Source organism: Suricata suricatta, chromosome X, assembly GCF_006229205.1.
Source record: "Suricata suricatta isolate VVHF042 chromosome X, meerkat_22Aug2017_6uvM2_HiC, whole genome shotgun sequence".
Taxonomy (NCBI): domain Eukaryota; kingdom Metazoa; phylum Chordata; class Mammalia; order Carnivora; family Herpestidae; genus Suricata; species Suricata suricatta.
Genome location: NC_043717.1, coordinates 96,420,167 through 96,427,756, shown reverse-complemented (window position 1 = coordinate 96,427,756; position 7,590 = coordinate 96,420,167). Strand labels below are relative to the sequence as shown.

Sequence of the window (7,590 nt, the reverse complement as noted above, 5' to 3'; positions counted from 1 at the left end):
TGGCCACTTAGTTCCTGAGCCCCCCTGGGTTCCGACGTGACTGCTGGGAAAAAGCCTGATGGATATTTACCAAATGGGCACCCTCGCCATCAGAGTATGAAACGTGTGCCCTGGTGAGGTGTTCTTGGCTGATCACCCACGTGACACACTTACCTTCATATGTCTCTTCGAAGACGTGTATCCACATACCTCTTCCCTAGGCCTTCTTGCCACAACTTTTCAGTCATGTGTTTTCAAAGTCCCTGACCCTTCGGCTAGTGACTCGGACATGGCCTATGCACGGCAGTACACTCATACCGCTGGCCAGCTCTCCTCCAGGCAGCACGAAGAAGCAGGTGCACTGCTCAAAATCTTCCCCCTGGGGCTCCCTCTTCACGCTGTCCTCCAGGGCTGTCTCCGGTGGGGCTGTCGCACATCAGCCGTCCCCTTTTGGCCTGTGTAGGAGGCAGGATTCTGATTATGCCCCCACAATAGTCCTGTCTTCTAGTTATTCAGACACTAATAGGAGTACTGGTGAGGTAGGATTTTTTAATAGCAAAATGAGTATTTTATTTCGGTAGCATTAAAAGAAAAACAAAAACAATGGTGTTTCTACAGTGAAGTGAAAACACTGTGTAAACTTTGTTATCAATCAAATATAATCCAAACCAGAGTATGTTTTAGGAAGGTTCCATAGCACAGGCAAATTGTAACACAATGGTAAAGGAATCTGTAATACTGAAAACAACTCTTTTCTGACAGGGTGTTTAAAAACATATTTTTTTGAATTATAAAACCAGTGAAGCGACCCCTTCCAAATAAATGTGTCAGGAGTGAAATAGCATGTTCCATTCACACTCTAACAATTTCATTGTAATGCTTGTACTGCGATGACAATTTCCTATAAAATTTGCTGTATTTAAACTGAGTTTTTTAAATGTTTTATTTATTTTTGATACAGAGCATGAGAGGGGGAGGGGCGGAGAGAGAAGGAGACACAGAACCGGAAGCAGGCTGCAGGCTCTGAGCTGGCTGTCAGCACAGAGCCCGACGCGGGGCTCGAACCCACGAACTTGAGATCTGACCTGAGCCGAAGTCAGAGGCTTCACTGACTAAGCCACCCAGCTGCCCCTAAACTGAGTTTTAAAAGTGGGAAAGTATACAAAGTCCCAGATAAAATGATTAAAAGATGCAGTTTAATGAGGTTTCCCCTCCCCTCCCTTGTCATCAATGGTGACCTTTAGCAGCTAGGGGTTGAATTTTACACTACCACCCCTGGGGCACCTGGGTAGCTCATGATCTCCTGGTTCGGGAGTTCGGGCCCCATGTCCGGCTCTGCACTGACAATGTGGAGCCGGCTTGGAATTTTCTCTCTCTCTCTCTGTCTCTCTGCTTCTCCCCTTGTATTTTTTTCCTCTCTCAAAATAAATAAACTTTAAAAAGAAAATAAAAAAGAAAAGACCACCCCCAAAATGAAAACCTAAGTTTTAAATTTTTATAAGTTTATTTATTTATTTTTGAGAGAGAGAGAGAGAGAGGGAGAGAGAGAGAGACAGAGAGAGAGAGAACACAGACAGGGGAGGAGCAAAGAGAGAGGGAGAGAATCCCAAGCAGGCTCCATGCTGTCAGCACACAGCAGCCTGAGGCGGGGCTCGATCTTATGAACCAGGAGATCATGACCTAAGCTGAAACCAAGAGTCAGATGCTTAACCGACTGAGCCACCCAGGTGCCCCCTAGGTTTCAACTCTTAATCAGCTGTAACTGGAAAGGTTTACTACATTTGGACACCTTTCATAAGATTTCTTCTTTTTCTGTGTGAAAGCAGAAACCAGTTCCCAGGCCCTCTTACTCACTTCTATATCCTGATCGGGCCAATATCTGAACTAGAAGACTGTCACTTTTGCTTCTGTAATTGTGATTTTTCTCTGTGGTCTTCTATAGCTTTTACAAAGTTCATAGTCCCTAATATGCCCCCACCCCCATTTCCTGGGTGGGGAAGTGGCAGCCATAATAAACTTCTCAATGATAGAGTTTCTAGAAACATGTACTGTTTGTTATTATTTACAAGGGACTCCATGCGGGAATTTTGGGTGGACGGACTACAAGTGGTCTTGCGGTGCAGACCAGTTTCCGGCATGAAAAATGCTGCGCACTTGAGGAACCAAATCTTTCCAGAACGTTGGAAGGCAAGGTACTGTCAGATATTGAAGAATCCGGTCCCAGTGATAACCACTGTCGGTACAGAAGGTGTCTGCATTCACGCCGCTTTTGATATGCATCCTGGGGCAAGGCCACCCCCCACTGTGCTCTGTGAGTCGCCAAGTTCTGTCTCCCCCTTGTGGGCAGTGCCAAAGGAACTGCAGCCAGCAGCCTATCGAGGTCTCTGGCTAGAGACAGCAACACACTCAGGATGTTCTTGCTGCTCCCCCATCTTTTTGAAGACCTGGTGAAAGCCTGGGGGCTAAGTAGTGATCCTTGTCTAGCGCAAGTGTGAAGTTGAGCAGCGTCCTAAGGTTTTTTGATCGTTTTCCGGTACAAAACGCAGCCCCCCACCCCCACCCCCACGTTTGGCTTGGGAGAACTTGGCCTCTCCCCACTGGCGGACGGAGTCGGGCTACTCAGCGTTAACGCACTCCATCCTCAAAGCTGCATTCTTCTCTTGGTCCCTGCGGCAGTCCCTGGGGTCACTGTCAATGTCTGGATGCCACCAGGACAGACACCAGCGGACGGACAGAAATGCACGCGACTGTCCCCAGAACCCCGCGGCTGCCCTCGCTGACTCATCCCGGCCGCGGGTCGCCCGCCCCAAGCCCCAAAGACTTTCAGCTCGTCTGCGACCCTGGGGGCTCCGCGCCTCCCTGCTCTGCAGCACCGCCAGCACCCCTGCCACTAGGAGCCCCGCTCTGAGTCTGTCCCCCGGGTCCTCTGCAGGGAGCCGCACACGTCCGGGAAGAGGCCCGCCGTCCTACCGCAGCCCAGCTCCGTGACCTGGGCCTCCAACGCCCCCACGTCCTGGTCCTCGATGCTCCCACAGCCCCGCAGCCTTCTCCCACCCGGGCAGTGACCTTCTGTGACGGGTTTCTGCAGCCGCTATAACCTCCCTGTTCCCGTTGTCTGTGAGACGTCCCGTGGCTGGGACTGTGACACGCAGGCGAGTCCATTAAAGACAGGGAGATTTCTTGATTGGGGAGCAGAAGAGGAAGTCCAGAAGGATTTTCCACCCTTTACTGCTTGGAAGATGTTGGGGTCCCCGGGAGAAGGTGTGCGGAAGGCAGTAGGAGCCGAGAGTGGCTCCGGGCTGACAGCAAGGCGACGGGGACGTTTTGACGGTCTTAAGCACGCAAATAGATCCCCAACCTTACCGTCACCAGGGAGCCGGGCATCAAAACCGCAATGCGACACCGCCACCGGGAGAGCTGCTGACAGGTGTTTAACGAAGGTGAAGACACTGGGACCTTCCCACATCGCCGGTGGGAACGCAAAATGAGGCGCATCTTCGCAGGACAGCCCGGCAATCCATCACAAAACTAAATATAAAGTTGCAAAACGACGCAACAATTTCACTGCTGAAATTCAAGAGAAATAGATGTACATGTCCACGCAAAAACTTGTACAGGAACAAGATCCAAGAATATATTGCTTCCACCTCCTAAGCCCTCCCTTTGGAAGCATCCTCATACATTTGCCCCAGGGAACCCTATATCCATTGGAAAATTCACAGTTTGTTGGGTGGATTTCACATCTCCCCATGGGTCTCATTTTTCAGCCCACTGTTTTGGCTGGCCGGCACTCGAGTGTAGCTCTAGGTTAAGAAGGAGTGTTGGTAGGAGGGGGCTTAGCAGTGGAAGGGCTGCTTTTTCCTGGAAGACACACCTCAGAAAATTCAGAGGTTCAGGGACCGGCACTCATTGGCATGCACCCATATACTCCTAGTCCAATTTCCGGTACCCCATCTTTCCCAGCCAGTGCCCTAATATTAGCAAAATAGAGACCCCATGAAGCCGTACATTCAACTTGTGTTGTAATTTGGCCCCTCAAAGATTAAACTTTGGATCTGGACTCCCCAAATCTTGCGCCTGTGGCTACATGAGGTAAGAGTTTCTTTCACATGTGCCACAGGACTTTTCAGGTCCTTCATTTGAACGCTGATCTGAGACTGGAAGGTTCTGAGCTCAGCATTTTTTTCCCTCGAGTTATGAAGCTTATTTAGAAATGACAAATCAATTCCATAATACTCTTTATTTTTCTTTTCTCCACAATACTCCTTATTTTGATGAAAATATTCTAACATATCATATACTTGTCACCCGGAGACTTGCCTTTTTTTAATGTTTTAAAATTTATTTTTGAGAGAGAGAGAGAGCACAAACAGGGGAGGGTCAGAGAGAGAGGGAGACACAGAATCCTAAGACAGGCTCCAGGCTCTGAGCTAGCTGTCAGCACAGAGCCCGACGCAGGGCCTGAACCCATGAACCTCGAGAACATGACTTGAGCCAAAGCCAGACGCTCAACTGACTGAGCCACCCAGGCGGCCCTGAGACTTGTCTTTTATAGACGCTTGATTATATGTATAAAAAGTTGAAAATTTGAGTAACGCTTTGTCACTTCCTGCTGTGGACTAACAGTGCCCACTTCACCACTAGAAATGGGGTCATTAAAGCCTTCCAATCTAATTAAAGATGCTTTCCAGAAAACCCAGTAATTCAGAGAACACAATGTCAAGATTCTGTTCCTTTGAAACCTCTCCCAGGACCGCAATCTGTTATCAGTCAGCCTTCAACCAGCAAAGCAGAACTAATGGGGGCTTTTAAAGTGGGTATACATATGTGTGTGTGTGTGTGTGTGTGTGTGTGTGTGTGTGTATAATGAATGTAGGTGTTATGTGGAATTTGGCTCAAGGAGTCCCTTAAGGCTATTGTCTCCAGGTATGATATTGGAGCAGGTCAGGCAGGCAGGAAGGGAAGACCATGTGTAGGTTGACTGGCACATTCTATGCCTTTAAAGCACCAAAGGAGGAAGATGTTGGTCAAAGGGTAACAGCCGTGGTTACGCTGGATGAAGAAGCCTAGGGATCTAATGGGCAGCCTGGTGACTATATAGTTAATACTGAATAAATCCTGACAATTCGCTGAGAGAGTAGATTTCCGGTGTTGTCACCACACACACACACACACACACACACACACACACACACACACAAGGTAACTGTGTGACGAGGTGGAGATGTTAATTAATTTGGCTGTAATAATCATTTCACAGTATATATGTGTGTCCGACATTGTGTTGTAAGACTTAAACATGTACACGTTTTTATTTAAAAACAAAAATAAAAAATAATTTTAAGAAACACTAAAAGACAAAATATGAAGTTTTCCTTTCTTGTTTATACAGACGTTTATATTTAGCAGCTATGTTCTTATCGATTTGCAGATATTTTGTGTAATAAAATACTGATTTGCGTATATAAAAATAATACATTGTATTGACTTTTCACAAGTTCATTAATGCTGGAGAAATTTCTAGTTATGTGTCTGTCATGATTTGTCATTCCTTCAGACAGAAATGAATATACTATTTTCTTTTAAAAAATTAAGATGAGCTCATAAGAATTTGGTCTTGAAAACATCCCTCGCTGTCATCAATGGTATTTGTTCATGATCGATTCCAAAATGTTGAATTGAAGGGCGCCTGGGTGGCTCATTTGGTTAAATGCCTGACTCTTGATATTGGCTCAGGTCAGAATCTCACAGTCGTGAGATCGAGCCCTGCATCCGGCTCTGTGCTGACAGTGCAGACCCTGCTTGGGATTCTGTCTCTCCTGCTCTCTCTGCCCCTCTCCCGCTCACATGCATGCGCTCTCTCTCTCTCTCTCTCTCTCTCTCTCTCATAAATAAATAAACTTTAAAAATGTTGAAATTAACATCTGGGTAATTTTAAAAGATGGATTTCAAAACAGGCCAGCATTCAGGCTATCAGCACAGAGATTGCCGTCTTCACAGGTCTAGAAGCAGATGGTATAATGGGATTAATAAGGGTTTGGTCATCTCCCTCACTTAGCATTCAGCCAGCTGTAGAAAAAGTAAGGAGGATAGAAGAATGGATATATGGATGGATGGATAGATAGATAGACAGATGATAGATTTGTTAAAGAAAATTGGCCTTACACACTGGGGAAGGCACTTAAGCAGTCTCTATAAGGGTGTTGTCATCTCAAATAAGGGTAAGGACGTAACAAACAAGCTGGAACTCACAAACGTGATCTGGAGCTCTCTAAGGACAGACTGAAGTACATACTCACCCTTGTTGCCTCTGGCCTTGGTGACCATAGTGACTCACTGAAGCCAAGAGGACCCTTTTCTTGGAGCTATACACACACACCTGGCCCAGAAGATGGAGCAGCTGAAGGAAGATCCAGGGGAAAGAAGAGAAATTGGAGGCCCAGCTGCTACTTCACCCCAGTGAAGTGAGTCAGCCAATCAGCAACAATGTGTGTGAGCTACAACATGGCTGCTGCTTCCCCTCAAACACCCCCCCCCCATCTTCAAAGAACCTGCCCGTGGCACAAGCTAACCAGATGCATACCAGAAAGGGGATTGCGGGTGATGCAATTTGGCCTAGCCAAGTTGACTCATTACAAGTGACACTCTTGTCCACACACCTCTCCTGAAATCATCCTTAATCTCTTCAGACAACAACGAAGTCATACTTCTGCATCCATGATGCATCTCGCCCACCTACAGCTGAGAAAATCCCAAGCCTTCTCTGAAAGAGGGCACTAAGTCCTATATTTTCTTGTCTTGTTCATTCTTCTTCACATCCCAATTTAATATCCTGTACCTTAAATACTGAAAAAAAGTTAACCAATAACACATCTTGTGTTACAAGATAAGGGGATGGGAGGTTGTCAAAACCAAAATTATTTGATATATATGTGGATACATTCATATGAAAAGAAAGAAGTAAATACTCATTACAGTCCTTTCTTCTGCATATGGTTATGTAATTACTTCTTCCACATCCTCTTACCCTTACAAGCACTCTTCCTGGTGGTGCTCCTTTTCCTGATGGAGGGTTAACCCTAATTTTCTGTCCTGAGGTTCATGGTCCTTAGTCCTGAATGAATTTAGTTTGGTGTAGTTTGCCTTGACCATAGTGAATGGACATGGCAGTACGGGGAGGTGCGCTGCAGGATCACCTGCATTGCAGACCACGCTTCTTACTCTACTAATGACTAAGGGTCCTTGAATCAATCAAAGCCCAGACTTCGTTAATGGTCCAAAAACTCATGTATGAGGAGGAGGCTTCTTATGGAAGGACTCTTCCACAAAAAATTTCTATTAGTAGAAGGACCCTTGTAAAAAAAAATCTCTATTGTTATCTTTCTCCCATGCATACCCAAAGGGGCCTGCATTCCTTTACTATTGTAGACTGTGCACTGGGGACAAGAAATAATCAGATTTATCCACGATTACGGGACCCCAGCTCCGAAGTAGCACTAATTTCCGGGACACATTCAATATCATTCTGGTCCTTTTGAACAACATTTGGCTTACCACTGGGCCTCAGTAAGATCGAATGCTTGACCAGGGAACACCGAGTTCCCATGTCAC

General features: G+C 46.3%; 1 pseudogene; it reads right to left on the bottom strand.

Moving 5' to 3' along the window:
- Nucleotides 1-1,863: 1,863 nt before the first annotated feature.
- On the bottom strand, nt 1,864-3,474 carry LOC115283513 (annotated as a pseudogene).
- Nucleotides 3,475-7,590: the final 4,116 nt, after the last annotated feature.